This window comes from Salmo salar, chromosome ssa12 (assembly GCF_905237065.1).
Source record: "Salmo salar chromosome ssa12, Ssal_v3.1, whole genome shotgun sequence".
NCBI classification, from domain to species: domain Eukaryota; kingdom Metazoa; phylum Chordata; class Actinopteri; order Salmoniformes; family Salmonidae; genus Salmo; species Salmo salar.
In genome coordinates, this window is record NC_059453.1 from 47,005,170 (window position 1) to 47,022,443 (window position 17,274).

Here is a 17,274-nt window from a genome sequence, read left to right on the forward strand (position 1 = left end):
TAATGGACCCAGTTTTAGCGTTCACTTTTTTATAAATTTTTACCTCCATGGCTGATAAGTCGCTTTAATGGGGCGTGTTTAAGGTAAAAAAAATAAACGAATCCTTGGTTCTCCTCAAATTTGAAAATCCTTTACCTGCAAAAGAATCAAGCATGGGCCTTGGCGAGGAAAACTGGTGAAACAGCTGATTGGCTGCTTTTTAGGCAATTGAGAAATAAATGGACCGGAGGAATAAAAAAGTCAAAATCTTGGTATTTTCTTAGTGCTATGACAGATTCTGCTGGTGATCCCTCTAAATTCTGGAAAACTGTTACCTCACTTAAACGAGGAAACTCCTCGACTTCCCTGCCGAAGCAAATTACATCGGAATCTGGGATCATCAGTGACCGAATTGAAATTTGTGAGGCTTTTAATAAGCACATTATTTCTGCTGGTTTTCTTTTTGAAAGAAAAAATGGCCAACATGATCCTGACCGGTCTATTGTTTCAGCCCCTCGGCCTTCAGCTGATGTGGAAAACAGTAAGCTGGTTTTTAATTTCCAAAAATTCCCAGAAGATGAGGTCTTATCTCTACTATCTGCTATAGATTCTAAGAAATTGTTAGGCGCTGACAATCTGGATCCATATTTACGCAAGTGTGCGGCACCTATCATTGCTAGTGCAGTGACACATATTTTTTTAATCAAACATTAGTCGTAGGAAAGATTCCTAAAGCTTGGAAAACAGCTTTTGTTTTACCACTCCTCAAGGGAGGTGATGGTAGTGAATTGGATAATTATCAGCCCATCTCCAAGCTCTCCTGTTTGGCTAAAATTCTATTGTCATTGGTGAATAGGCAACTACAATAATTTGTAACTGTTAACAATACTCTTTCTAGCAATCAATCTGGCTTCAGACCTAAACACAGTATGACTACGGCCACTGTACATGTTGTAAATGATATTACTAATGCCCTAGATAATAGAAAGTACTGTGCCGCCTTGTTCATAGATTTGTATAAAACTTTTGACACTGTAGACCATGCAATACTTTTGGGTAAGCTGTCGCTAATAGGACTGGGATCGGATGACTGTCGTTGGTTTCATGACTATCTAAAGGACAGAAGTCAGGCTTTTAGAGTCGACGGCATCTAGTCGGAGGCATTGGACTTGGTTAAAGGGGTCCCACAAGGTTCTATACTTGGTCCATTACTGTTCACTCTCTACATAAACAATATCGGTGATGAGATAAGTGTAAAATTAATCTATATGCTGATGAGACTGTCATGTACTCTATTTCTTCAACGGCTGACCAAGCATTATCACAATTGGAGACAGATTAAGATATTACAAGGGTCTTTTATAAAGCTGAAACTGGTTTTAAATGCAAAGAAAACACATTTTATGATTTTTAATAGGTTTAAAAAGTTGGTTGAAAATACACCTGCACTTATGAGCTTAGAAGGCTCTCGAATTAACCAGGTCTCTGCATATAAATACTTAGGGATATGGTTGGATGATAGACTGACTTTAAAAATGCATGTTGACGAACTTTGTTGTCACGACTTCTGCCAAAGTCGATGCCCCTCCTTGCTCAGGTGGTGCTCGGCGGTCGACGTCACCGGTCTTCTAGCCATCATTGATCAGTTTTTCATTTTCCATTGGTTTTGTCTTGTCTTCCTACACACCTGTTTCCAATCCAATTAATCATGTTGTCTATTTAACCCTCTGTTTCCCCTCATGTCCTTGTCGGTGATTGTTTGTGATGTTATGTTATGTGGGTTTGTGTATCGGTGTGTGACGGGTATACTTTACCCATTTATTTTGTACTTTGGTTTTGGAGTTTGTTTTTTTTATTAAATACTCCATATTAACCAACTTGGTTTCTCCTGTGCCTGACTTCGCTGCCACCTACATACACGAATATGACATTTGTAAACAGCTAGAAATCAAGCTAGACTTCCTCTATAGAAACAGGACATGTTTCTCCTCTACAAATAGAAGACAAATTGTGCAAGCTACTTTTATGTCTGTTATAGATTATAGGGATATTATCTACATGCATGCTACAGCATCCACACTTAATTGCTGAATGCTATTTATCATTGCGCGCTAAGGTTTTTTTTACGAGTGCTAGCTATAGAACTCACCACTGTGTTTTATATCAAAATGTGGGATGGACTTCGCTGTCCATGAGACTAGAACAACATGCTCTCGTGTTTGTCTATAAAGCACTTCTGAATAAACGACCTTCTTATTTATCATCACTCATCAACATTAGAATTCCTAAAACCAGGTCTGAAGCATGGATTACATGCGATCTCCACAGAATTGGGTATGGCTGCCTTTTCCTGTTACGCTCCTTGCTTATGGAATAGCCTGCAGACTAAACTTAAACTTGAGACTCTTGTCCCCCTTGCCCAAACATTTATTGGAGGATTTGTATTTTTGTATTGCTTGTAACTGCTTTGGGTAATGCAAGTTCTTGTGCTGTTAGGGGAATAACCTGTGTGTAATGTAACAATCTGCTGCTATTTTTTTGTGTTATCTGTGATCGTTTTGTTTGTCTTGTGTAGTTTCTTAATCGTTGTACCTCAACTGTATGTGGAAACATGTATACGCATGTATGGTCTCAGTCTGTTCCTTGTTGAAATAAAGGTATAATAATAATAATAATAATAATAATTACCTGTTCAAAAACCTCCACATCCTTCTCAGTCCATGCCTGAAGGTGGTCCTAGAAGGCGTTTTTATCTGGTTTGACAACTTCCACCACATCAGGTGGGGTATTAGTGATCTGAAAGTCCGTTATACAAAAATAGCAACAGACAAGTCAATCACAAATTTGAAAGACTACAGTATATGCAATAATTGTATATACAATTGCATTGTTTACCTCAGTCAACAGTTGCGGCTTCTGTCCGTACTCGGCGGAGGCCTGGACGTTGCTGTTGTGTGCAAATGTTGTGTGCAAAGATAATTACCTTCAGATTGTTCTCCCACTGTTCGTGGTACCCATCAAGGGACTTGCCCATGGCAGTCTTGAGGGTCTGGTTGGTCCATTCACCAAAGCTGGAGGATGGGGTAGGTAAGCAATATCTATTGACAAGGTAAGATATTGATATACAGTACCAGTCAAAAGTTGGACACACCTACTATTTCAAGAGTTTTTATTTTTACTATGTTCTACATTGTAAAATAATAGTGAAGACATCAAAACTGTGAAATACCACATGGAATCATGTAGTAACCAAAAAAAGTGTTAAACAAATCAAAATAGATTTTATATATATATATATATTCTTGAAAGTTGCCACCCTTTGCCTTGATGACAGCTTTGCACACTTTTGGCATTCTCTCAACCAGCTTCATGAGGTAGTCACCTGGAATGCATTTCAATTAACAGGTGTGCCTTGTTAAAAGTTTATTTGTGGAATTTCTTTCCTTCTTAATGCGTTTGAGCCAACCAGAAGTGTTGTGACAAGGTAGGGGTGGTATACAGAAGACAGCCCTATTTGGTAAAATACCAAGTCCATATTATGGCAAGAACAGCTCAAATAAGCTAAGAAAAACGATAGTCCATCGTTACGTTAAGACATGGTCAGTCAATGCGTAACATTTCAAGAACTTTTCAAGTTTTCGCAAAAAACATCAAGCGCTATGATTAAACTGGGTCTCATGAGGATCATCAAAGGAAATGAAGACCCAGAGTTACCTCTGCTGCAGAGGATAAGTTCATTAGAGTTAACTGCACTTTAGACTGCAGCCCAAATAAATGCTTCAGAGTTCAAGTAATAGACACATCTCAACATCAACTGTTCAGAGGAGACTGCGTGAATTAGGCCTTCATGGTCAAATTGCTGCAAATAAACCACTAATAAAGGACACCAATAATAAGAAGAGACTTGCTTGGGCCAAGAAAAACATGAGCAATGGACATTAGGCCGGTGAAAATCTGTCCTTTGGTCTGATGAGTCCAAAGGTGAGATTTTTGGTTCCAAATGTGAAGCATGACCTCAACCCAATTGAGATGGTTTGGGACGAGTTGGACTGCAGAGTGAAGGAAAAGCAGCCAACAAGTGCACAGCATATGTGGGAATTCCTTCAAAACTGTTGGAAAAGCATTCCTCATGAAGCTGGTTGAGAGAATGCCAAAAGTGTACAAAGCTGTCATCAAGGCAAAGGGTGGCTACTTTGAAGAATCTCAGGAATAAAATATTTGGATTTGTTTAAAACCTCTTATGACTTCAAGCCTATCAACTCCTGAGATTAGCCTGGCAATACTAAAATGCCTATTAGAATATCCAATAGTCAAAGGTATATGAAATACAAATGGTATAGAGAGAAATAGTCAACACGTCATAATTCCTATAATAACTGCAACCTAATATTTCTTTACTGGGAATATTAAAGAACTGGGAATATTGAACCACCAGCTTTCATATGTTCTGAGCAAGGAACTTAAACGTTAGCTTTTTTACATGGCACATATTGCACTTTGACTTTCTTCTCCAACACTGTGTTTTTGCATTATTTAAACCAAATTGAGCATGTTTCATTATTTATTTGAGACTAAATAGATTTTATTTATGTATTATATTAAGTTAAAATAAAAGTTTTCATTTTTCATTCAGTATTGTTGTAATTGTCATTATTTCAACAATGAAATATATATATATATATGTATATATATATATATATATATATATATATAAAATAGTCCGATTAATCGGTATCAGCTTTTTTTGGTCCTCCGATAATCAGTATCGGTATCGGCGTTGAAAAATCATAATCGGTCGACCTCTATTCTCAATTGGGTTGAGGTCGGGTGATTGTGGCGGCCAGGTCATCTGATCCAGCACTCCATCACTCTCCTTCTTGATCAAATAGCCCTTATACAGCCAGGATATGTGTTGCATCATTGTCCTGTTGAAAAACAAATGATAGTCCCACTAAGTGCAAACCAGATGGGATGGTGTATCACTGCAGAATGCTGTGGTAGCCATGCCTTGAATTCTAAATAAATCACTGACAGTGTCACCAGCAAAGTACCCCCACACCATCACACCTCCTCCTCCATGCTTCACGGTGGGAACCACATATGCGGAGATCATCCGTTCACCTACTCTGCGTCTCACAAAGACACGGCGGTTGGAACCAAAAATCTCAAATGTGGACTCATCAGACTAAAGGACAGATTTCCACCAGTCTAATGTCCATTACTCATGTTTCTTGACCCAAGCAAGTATTTTCTTCTTATTGGTGTCCTTTAGCAGTGGTTTCTTTGCAACAATTCGACCAAGAAGGCCTGATTCACGCAGTCTCCTCTGAACAGTTGATGTTGATGTGTCTGTTACTTGAACTCTGTGAAGCATTTATTTGGGCTGCAATTTCTGAGGCTGGTAACTCCACGGAACTTATCCTCTGCTGCAGAGGTAACCCTGGGTCTTCCTTTCCTGTGGCGGTCCTCATGAGAACCAGTTTCATCATAGCTCTTGATGGTTTTTTGCGACTACACTTGTTCTAGAAATTTTCCGCATTGACTGACCTTCATGTCTTAAAGTAATGATGGACTGTCGTTTCTCTTTGCTTATTTGAGCTGTTCTTGCCATAATATGGACTTTTACCAAATAGGGCTATCTTCTATACACCCCCCTACCGTGTCACAACACAACTGGTTGGCTCAAACGCATTAAGAAGGAAAGAAATTCTACAAATGAACTTTTAACAAGGCACACCTGTTAATTGAAATGCATTCCAGGTCACTACCTCATGAAGATGGTTGAGAGAATGCCAAGAGTGCACAGCTGTCATCAAGGCAAAGGGTGGCTACTTTGAAGTATCTCAAATATAAAATATATTTTGATTTGTTTAAGACTTTGATTACTACATGATTCCATATGTGCTATTTCATAGTTTTGAAGTCTTCACTATTATTCTACAATGTAGAAAATAGTAATGAAGACAGAAAATCCCTTGAATGAGTAGATGTGTCCAAACTTTTGACTGGTACTGTATATCATCCTAATCTAGGTGTAGATTACATTCCAGTGTTCGAACTTGTAAAAAAGGCTGCATGGGATTTGTCTTAATGCGACTCCGTGCAGCCAATGTCAATGTCCACTTAAGGTATAGTGGTATAGAGTCACTTGTGGATTTGACAGCTCGAACGCAGTTCCACCTCCGACACTGCCAAAACAACTTCTTCTTCTTTGGTATCATGGCGTTTGCACATTTTGTTTGTGCATGCTGCCACCTACTGTGGGGAATGTAGGCTCGATCACGTTACATTTTGTGACACAAAAATAAAAATGGAAAGGGGTAAAGGAGCAAATTGAACCACCAGCAAACCCTACACCTTCGGTGCCTTTGCAATGTATTCACACCCCTTGACATTTTCCACATTTTGTTGTGTTACAGCCTGAATTTAAAATTGATTAAATTGAGATCTTTTGTCACTGAGCTACACACAATACCCCATAATGTAAAATTGGAATAATGTTTTTAGACATTTTTACAAATTAATTACAAATGAAAAGCTGAATATGTCTTGATTCAATAAGTATTGAACCCCTTTGTTATGGCAAGGATAAATATTGCTTAATTAACAAGTCACATAATAAGTTGCATGGACTCACTCTGTGTGCAATAATGCATTTAACATCAGTTTTGATCGACTACCTCATCTCTGTACCCCACACATATAATTATCGGTAAGGTCCCTCAGTTGAGCAGTGAATCAAACACAGATTCAACCAGAAGACCAGGGAAGTATTCCAATGTCTTGCAAAGAAGGGAACCTTTAGGTAGATGGGTAAAATAAATAAAAAAGCAGACATTGAATATCCCTTTGAGCATGGTGAAGTTATTAATTACACTTTGGATGGTGTGATAGGAGAAAACTGAAAATGGATCAACAACATCGTAGTTACTCCGCAATACTAACCTAATTGACAGAGTGAAAAGAAGGAAGCCTGTACAGAATACAAATATTTCAAAACCTGTTTGCAACAAGGCACTAAAGTAATACTTCAAAAAATGTGGCAAAACAATAAACTTTTTGTCCTGAATACAAAGTGTTATATTTGGGGCAAATACAATACAACACACTACAGAGTACCACTCTCCATGTTTTAAAGCATAGTGGTGGCTGCATCATGTTATGGGTATGTCTGTAATCGTTAAGGACTGGGGAGTTTTTCACGATAAAAAATAAACAAAATCCTACACGAAAAAAAACCTGGTTCAGTCTGCTTTCCACCAGATACTGGGAGATGAATCCATCTTTCACCAGGACAATAACCTAAAACACAAGGCCAAATCTACACTGCAGTTGCTTTTTAAGAAGACAATGAATGTTCCTGAGTGGCCGAGTTACAGTTTTGACTTAAATCTGCTTGAAAATCTATGGCAAGACTATTGCAAATATATGGCAAATATTGTACAATCCAGGTGTGCAAAGCTCTTACAAACTAACACAGAATGAGACACAGCTGTAATCACTGCCAAAGGTGATGTATTGACTCCAGGGTGTGAATACTTATGTAAATTAGATATTTCTGTATTTAATTTTCAATACATTTGCAAACATGACTAAAAACATGTTTTCATTTTGTCATTATGGGGTATTGTGTGTAGATGGGTGAGATTGTGTATTTATTTCATCCATTTTGAAATCAGACTAACACAACAAAATGTGGAATAAATCAAGGGGTATGAATACAAGCAAATCAGATTTAAAAAACAGATAACAATACACCTTATGGAACAGCAGGGACTGTGAAGAGACAGACACACAGGCACATGCATACACACATGACAACATACACACTATACACACACGTACACATGGATTTTGTGTTGTAGATAATGTACGTATCCAGGCTGTATCCCAACCGGCCGTGATTGGGAGTTCCATAGGGTGGCACACAATTGGCCCAGCGTCGTCTGGGTTTGGCCGGTGTTGTAAATAAGAATTGTAAATAATAATTTGTTCTTAACTGAATTGCCTAGTTAAATAAAACATTTAAAAATGTAGTAGTAGAGTAGTGGCCTGAGGGCACACACTTAATGTGATGTGAAATCTGTTGTGAAATGTATTGTAATGTTTTTAAAACTGTATCACTGCCTTAATTTTGCTGCATCCCAGTAAGAGTAACTTCTGCCTTGTGCAGCAGCTAACAGGGATCCATAATAAATACAAATATAAATTCAAAGTTAGCACCATTGTGAAAAGTGGTGAAGGGATGCTCTGGCAGCACTACATCCCTTTTCCCGCTGCACTGAATGTAAGGGGTGCGTAACTGTTGGCAGGGAAGTCAGACGCAGGAGAGCAGAACTAGGTAATAGCCGGAGCAGTTTAATAGTAAAACCAACAGCATAAGAAATACAAAATATGGGCACAATAACCCGACGCGCACCAGTCAAATACAATGTGCACAAGCACTTACAACAAACAATACCACACAAAGACATGGGGGGAACTGAGGGTAAATACACAACACGTAATGAGGGAAAAGAAAACCAGGTGTGTGGAAAAACAAGACAAAACAAATGGAAAAATGGATCGGCGATGGCTAGAAGACTGGCGACGTTGACCGCTGAACACCGCCCGAACAAGGAGAGGCACCGACTTCGGCAGAAGTCGTGACACTGAATGAGCACTGAATGAGCTAATTAAAGCGCACCTACTCTTTAGATAAAATGTGTCTGTTATGAAAATGTGGGAATATGTGGCCAAGAAAATATTTCTGGTTGGTCTCACGGAATGTAAAACAGTTGGGAGGGGAGACTTTTAAAATGGAATTGAGGGAAGTAGAGCAAATATTTTGAATGAGCATGGAGAGCCTCATAAATTTGACGAAATTACCTTATAGCCTAGCTTTCAGTCTAATGCAGCTATTTACTTAGTTTTGTAGTCTTGTGCAGAATATCAGTACTGCGTTCAGTACGTTTTTACATTGAACGGAAATGGTGAAAAACGGGGAGGGGTTGGGGAAGCTGTCAGCATGGCCACTGCCCTTTAAATACGTCACTCAATGCTTCAAACCACACCTTGCTACACTCACCAAATGGGAGCAAACGTACCTCAAAGTCTGTTCAAGAACGTTTTGAGTAATGCTTCGAACACACTGACAGTGTCATTGCATTTTGGTACACCAGAATTACATTAATTTCCAATGAAACGCTGCGTTTGCCTTGCAGCATTGCATTGCAGAGGCAGTTGCAGTGCGTTCGGTGTGGTGCATATGTTGGATTTATCTTACGCATGTGTCAAATTGTATACGTAGACGGCTTGACAGAAATGGTAACGAAAGGTGAATGTTGAACTTTTGTTGCATACATATCCAGATGATGCTGCGTACTATTTTGCACAATAATGCTGTCGGTGTGATCGAAGCGTTATGATATACAACGTGAACGCTTGAGACAGGTTGGAATGTTTGAAAGAAATACGGGACATGTATTAAAAAAAAATCAAAATTAGTGGTGTTTGAATTTGTTGATAAAATGTGGGACATGATTGTTTGGTTGCGGGACGTAGGACAAACGGCCAAAATGCAGGACTGTCCCGCACAAGCTGGGACATGTAGTCCCCCTACTTCTGTTCTTCGCTGACCCTGGCAACCTCAACCTGTCTCTCTCGCACAGACACTTCTGATCCCAAGCAACATGGGCACCCCCACGATTCACACACAGTTTTTTCCACCAATACTACACATTCCTTTGTCCCATGCCCTCCTGCATACTTCTCACAGCTTGCAATCTCCCTCCCACTGCTGCAACACAGCCTGGTCTTATTGACTAGACATAACATAGGATATGTAAATCCGGGATATTGAAATGAGTATGATATGTTACATTTGGTATGGTTACATAAAACAGAAGGTTACTTAAGGCAAAAACAAAAGGATGGTGGTTTATTTATTAGTATTATTTTAACCCTTTAACACTAACCCCTAGCGTAGCTAAAGTTAGTCAGTTAGCTAACATTAGCCACAACAAATTGGAATTCGTAACATATCATAGGTTTGTAAATTTGGAACATATTGTACCTTTTGCAAATTCCTAACATATGGTATATTTTGCAAATTCGTAACATTCACAAATTAATATATACCATACGAAATGTAACATATCATGCTAAGTGGAGTAGCTCGGATTTAAGTACAGAATAATATGAAATGATCTGAGACCAGGTTGTGCCTCAGACCATAAGCATGGCATCTGAAACACTTTAGTGGGTTCCTGCCAAAACAACTGCGATGTGGCTAAAGCGGATCTGAATCAGCCGCTAATCTGTTGCCCCTTTAAAGGGGAAATCTGCTGATACTACAAAAAAAATGTGCACAAAACAATAATTGTATATACCCATTGATCCTTGAAGAATATAACTTAAAAATGCCTGATGGGCTTAGTTCAAATGTCATACCCCATCCCATCAGAAGCCAAAATATAAGCTTTTGTAAACAATGTAGGCTAATGGTAAACAAACACTGTATAGCCTCAAATCATGGTGAAATGCCATGGTCAGTCCTCGCATCCATACTGTAACTCTGTCAATGAATTTGAGAGCGGTTAGATTTCTCCAGCTCCATCCCTGAGCTGTTTACTAAAAAGTGGCCGGGGTGTCGTTTTTGTTGTTGTTTGAATTGCAGACTGCCCCGTTAAGAGAACGAAGTTGGTTGGCCAGGAGAGGTCCGCCAGTCACCAGGGCATTTCAGCAGTCGATGTGACCAAGCCCCTTTAAAACATTACGCATATCGGGGGCTGGTTTATCTAGGGCTGTCGTGAGGTAATCTATCCATTCTCGCCACTATTCGCCGGGCAGGCCTACATGTGGTAATCGTAGAAAGCGCACAGTGCAATATGAGAAAAAAGCAATAACAAAAAGGCGCGCACGAGTTGCTTTTAAGCCGGGAAATATACATGGAACATTGCAGACTTTACTAAAGCTGAATATTGTTTGATCTCGTGAAACAACCTTAAACCAGCAGAAAACTAATACCAACCAAACGCAAGTTTGAACGACAATGGAATTTGCGTTCTCCTGACCCCTGGGAACCGTTGTGATTTGCCTGGATTTAAAAGCACAAGTTGCTGACAAATTGGATAAACTTGCCCTCCAATTTGGCCAGGCGACGGCACTGAACTCACTTTCCTTGTATCCAGAACGAAACGGCGGGTCGTGGAATTAAACCTGATTTATAAGAATTGAAGGTGAGTGAAGGAGGTCTAAGCCTACTGTTACTGCGAAAACCTACTTTTGATGCTTGCAAAACCCTGTTTCTCAGAAATGTCGTCCATAGTTCCTGCAAAATGGGTTTATCCCCTAAATACGTGGAGTCTAGTGCAAGTTGCATGCTGATTGTGGCCAATATTATTATTCAATTTAAACGGGCTTTAATGGGAAAAGGAATATGTTCACATTGCCAAAACAGGTGAAATAAACCAGCAAAAGTGAGAATAAACACATTTAACATCAACCAAAAAAAAATTAGAAATTAACAGTAAACATTGCACTCAAATGTTTAAAAAATATATACATTTCAAGTGTTTTAGCAATGTGAAAATAGTTGGTAGTACGAATAGTGGAGTACTTCTATCATAACGTTGAATGCCGATACCAATCGTTTCTGTATGGAATCCAGTTTTGCCATGTAAAATGAGTCCTAGTTTTGAATGTGTAAATAAACTTATGTAATACGGAGGCTACTATCATTATTGCCCATCAATTGTATTTTCCTTAGGCTATCTGGGGTGATAAACTTGACCACACTGTAGGTTAGCTTTCCAAAACCACATCGGGAGTCTGTGCAAGGGCGAAATTGTGATGTAGATATTGGTGGGGACTAACAGTAGACTGATTGTCCTGGGGTCCTTCCATTGAGGTTTTTTGGGGACAGTATATATATATATATATATATATATATATAATTTTTTTTTTTTTTCCTGCAACTTTGCACAGTTTGACACAATTTATTATGCCTCTCTTGAGGGGTAATACGGAAACAGTGGAAGGATAAGTAGAATTTTATTGGGATAACATATTTTTACTATTAAAGGCAAACAGCTAACTTCCTGCATTTGGCCATGGAGCAGAGAGACAAATGTGCAGTTTTATAATGCTATTCTACACATTTATTAATGAATCTCAGAGAAAACTAATCTCACTTTTTAAAAAAAGTTCATATTCTGTTAACTCATACCCAAATAATATTATTGACTCATTCTATACTTGTATTTGTGGCCAAAGCATAATTTGGAGAGAAAAAAACACTTCAAAAACCACATATCAAACTTGCATCTCAAACAGAACATAAAAAGAAAATGCTTGTGATTTCCTCACAGGGGTTGATGTCATCCTCCTGAGGAGGAGGAGCTGGCCAATCAGCAGTCTACTCTTATTCATATTTTGAATGACCGGTATAAGCCCACACCATTCTGTTGGGGAATGCTCACGTCATTCCAACACAGAGAAGTAGCTTTTTAGCATACTTAATTACAATTTTTTTGGAAGGAAAAGATTTCACTCCTGTTGTAATTAATGATAGGACATATTTCATAGAAATTTGGAGAATTTATTTATTTTTTACCCCTTTTTCTCCCCAATTTCATGGTATCCAATTGGTAGTTACAGTTTTGACCCATCGCTGCAACTCCCGTACGGACTTGGGAGAGGCGAAGGTCAAGAGCCGTGCGTCTTCCGAAACACGACCCAGCCAAGCCTCACTGCTTCTTAACACAATGCCCACTTATCCCGGAAGCCAGCCGCACCAATGTGTCGGAGGAAACACTGTACACCTGGCGACCGTGTCAGCATGCATGTGCCCAGCCTGCGGCAGGAGTCACTAGAAGGCGATGGGGAAAGGACATCCCGGCCTGCCAAACCCTCCCCTAACCCAGATGACGCTGGGCCAATTATGCACCACCCCATGGGTCTCGCGGGTCGCAGCCGGTTGCGACAGAACCTGGACTCGAACCAGGATTTCTAGTGGCACAGCTAGCATTGCGATGCACTGCCTTAGACCAATGCGCCACTCGGGAGGCCCTGTTTTTACAGCCCGTTTTGTCTTTCTCTGGCAGGCGTCGTTGCTTTACGTTGCAGTCTTTACATTGCTTTTCCAGGGGTATTTTGTGTATTGCAAATACTTTAATATCAATATCTGGTTTCTAAGTTTCATGGGTATGTATGTTCTATGTTGAAGATGCACATTTAAGAAATCCTCTTTCCAGCGATCGTAAGAATGGACTACATGCCTCTTCAGTTCTTTGACAAATTGATCCCTAACAAATTCACATGTTGGATCTGTCCCACTGTTTGCGCCCCAGTTCGTGTCTTGACAGATGCAGTTCTATGGAAGCTGTCACAAGCTGAGCTACGGTCATACACCCCTTCTCTCCACACACACACACACACAATCCACTTAATAGCAGCGGCCCGCCCATTTTTTGTTGTTGATAATTCATGGATTATGTTTTAAATGCTTCTAAAAGTTAGGTAAATATGTACATTTTCCTGTTTCAAAAAAATATTGTTCAAAAACAAGCTGTTCGGTTATTTACTACTCTGCTCCTCAGTGACTGTCGGGCAGCTCCGCCTCCGTGGGCGCGTCTGCCAATGCGAACATTGCTTCGATTGCTTTGCCAGTTATTTGCTATGAGGGGAAATACCCCAATGAAGTTGCAGGATTTCGTAGCATAAATTATAACAGCAGAAAGTTAATGGACTATCCTGGGGCCGCTCAAATGTGTGTTCAGTCAGAACTTCTTGGTGTGCTCTAGTCTCCTCCCAATGATTGTCTCGCGCCAGACGGCTTACTTCCGCACGTGAGACATCTGCTCTAAAAGGTACAGATGGCCTAAAGCAAAAAGGTAATTGTAATTAACTTGTATATAAGTACTACATCCAATAAGAGTCGAAGGACAGAGGGATACACTAGCTAGAACCTTCTCATCGCGGATCTGGTAGGACAAAGAAAGCATGGCCAATTGTTTCCCGCCATGTTGTTCACCAGGTTCTACTGTAGGTGACGGGGCGACATGTTGTGAGGACTAGAACAGCATAAAACTGGGTGTATCACAAAGCATGATCAAATTAATTGGCCAGCTACAGTAATTTTGAGAAACATTGATAAATAGTTTGGTTGATTTTATTTTGTTGGCAAATTAACCAGATCTACCTTTTTTGATGAGCAGCTAACTAGCTGATAGCTAGCTGGCTAGTTAGCTCCCATGCCAATTTCAAGTCTTTAAACTAATATTTGATTAGCTTGGAACTATGAAGTTATTTCAGAATGAAAGTTAACTGGCTAGCACATCATGTTTTGTGACAAACGCAACCTGACAAGACGCTTTTCTACCATGTAACTTTTATTCCTAAATGTGTCTGTGTATTGATATTCACCTATCCAACAGTGTCATCCATGGCAGACAGAAGAGCCTTCAGTGAGAGTGACCTTTGGATTTTGCATCCCTCGGTGGCCACAGACTCTGCCTCTGAGTTGTACCATTCTTCAAATAATAGCCAACTGCTCTTCTTTTTAAGCTCATAGCCGCCCTTATAATTTAAGTGACAGATTAAGTTATCGCAACACCATAAGCGCAGAAACCACATGGAATATCCCATCTTGATGTTGATTGCCCATTGGATTTGCTTCGTAGTCTTGGTCAGACCTGGCATCTAATAACTGGGTCATTCCTCGTCATTTTAGTTAATTGCACTTTTCCTGATTCATTTTTGGCCGTGGCTGCCCCCCCCAAAAAAATCTTTTAGCCATGGCAAATCGGGTTTCCAGAAAATCCGGAACCGCATTGTCAGTTTTTTTTTTTTTTCGCTCATCCGCAGATTGTCATTTTTGTGTGTGCTTTTTTGTCTTCGGCTGCACGGCATACACAGCTGTCATTTTTGGTTATTAACGGTAAGGCCTAAACTCCCTTGATAGGCTACAAAGACTAGATAAGTATTTAGCACAATCAGTCTCTCTATAAAGCATCACTTTTTTTGTTTTGGGTAGATGATTAAAAGGTTTTGAGATATTTATGGCTATTTTTCGGCAGCATGGAGATCAAAAGACTAACAGGGCATTGTCTTATGGATGGCTAAATATGCCTGCAGTCAGAAATAAATAAATAGGAAGTTACCTTTTAAACAGAGGAGAGAAAGCTGCCAATTATGTCCCTTGGCTGTGGAAACTCAAACATAGTTCAAGCTGGCCACTGTTGTAGGACGTTGCTGAACAGCACTGCTGTTCATGATTGTGGCTAATTGGGACAGATTTTTACCGTGTGTAACAGTCACAAAGAAAGCCGTTACCAAGGCTCAAATATGTGGCAAGTTTGCAGACGTGGTAGCTGGCAGGCACAATTTTGCACTTGTACCTGGACAGAGTTGGACAAGACAGATCAGTCTTGACTTGTAATATGACCCTTGACTCCATGTATAAATGGTACCATTGTGTTCACTGTGTGACCTTTTGAGATTTGACCTATTCGTTACCTGAGCCAGAAATGCAATTGTGGAAGTGTGCTAGATGAGTAAAGCTGTGACGATACCAGTATCGCAATATTGGTCCTTTTAAAAACCTGATGTATGTCAAATATTGTGTGCTATAGCTTGGAAAATAAATCAATGTGACTGGATGACAACATTATGATTGTTTTCCTACAGAAGTGAAATCCGCCTCGTGTTTTGTTTCCTTCCCACGATATGTATCGCGATACTGGTATCGTCCCGGCACTACAGATGAGGGCTGAGGAATAGGTTTTTTCCCCCCCATTTTAACCTTATTCCCTAGATTCACAGGGAATTGTAGTGGAATTTATATTATAATTTCAATGACTGTTGATTATGTCCATATTATTCCATTGCAATTTAGGCCCTCACCAGTTTGGCTTGCTACTCGAAGAAATTGTGCATTAATGCCCTTACAACTGCTATCACCATAACCTCACTCCCATGTTCTGAATAGATTCAATATGGGTGGTGATGTATAGGCTACTGAGGCTGGATTAATTTGAGATTTAAACCACAGTGGTATAATATGCATGACTGACTACACTAATTGCCTCCAGTTGTGTTAAAAGGGCATCAATACTTCACAGACGGTCTGTGAAAGTTAGTGAAAGAGAGGGCTCCAGTGATAATGACCCAATTGGGCAGAGCACTCCTCACCTCTCTGCCAGTAAATGGTGCTTGTGTCACCTCAGACACCCTGTAACTGTTAGTGTCAAAATCTGAAGGGGGATGGGTGTTGGCCATTCTTGTTCTCCGTGGCTGGCAGCTGTACGGGCTAGCATGGACATGTCGTGTCAACACCTTTAATCAGTCCTACTCCCTCAAACTTTTCATCTATTTTATTGAACCTTTATTTAACTAGGCAACTCAATTAAGAACAAATTCTTATTTACAATGACGGCCAGGCCCTAACCCGAACGACGCTGGGCCAGTTGTGCGCCGCCCTATGGGACTCCCAATCACAGCTGGTTGTGATACAGCCTGGAATCATACCAGGGTCTGTAGTGACTCCTCTAGCACTGGGATGCAGTGCCTTAGACCGCTGCGCCAACCAGTAGCCCAATCAAACTAGCGAGCCTCAGTCCTTCAGTCTGTCCGTCCTTTTGTCAAGTCGTCCCCAGCAAAGGCAAGTAGGCGGGCGGATGCTGTCTGAGGGGCTAGACACTTTCGTGATTTGTCTTGTTTAGTGTTCGTCGTGACATTTATCCTGCCAGCCTGGTGATTAACAGGTGGGGAGATGTCAAGGACGGGGAGATTTGATAAACTGTGACTGGGTAGCGATGGCAGTAGATCATCAGTGGTGGTGTTGATTTAAATGATGTCTTGTAGCAGCACACTCAGTCAGGCCAGAGGTGTCACCACAAAGTGCCATATCCTGTCATGACACATCGGCACAAACTCACAGCCCTGAAGAGTTGGAACGGCTTTGGGTTACCGGAATAGGCCCATGTTGATAACCCTAACCCTGCAATGAGGGAAAGACGGCCACCGCTTGCAACGAGCTGGCAGGATGGTCGCCTACTGACTGGTTTTGGAGGATAATTGCTCTGGTGTGTTTCCCCTCTAAGATATGGTAAAGCCCCTTATCCATCCAAGGCTGGAGGGCAATTCCAAGGTAACAGAATTACACTGAGACTCTGATTTTTCCATTTAAAATGTATACCAGTTTAACAAACAAAATAACTCTATGCACAAGGACTACCTTTGACTATTTCCACTGAAAATGTTACAAAAACACATTTACAGGAAGAACTGTGCCGATCCAAAGTTTAACATAAT

General features: G+C 40.2%; 1 protein-coding gene across 1 annotated transcript in view; it reads left to right on the forward strand.

Annotated features, from left to right (window-relative positions):
* The first annotated feature begins 10,724 nt into the window (after positions 1-10,724).
* Positions 10,725-17,274, forward strand: part of LOC106565257 (plexin-B1) — a 119,815-nt gene continuing 113,265 nt past the window's right edge. The window contains 1 exon segment of the mRNA XM_045691429.1: positions 10,725-11,198. The gene's annotated coding sequence lies outside the window, so the exon portion shown is untranslated.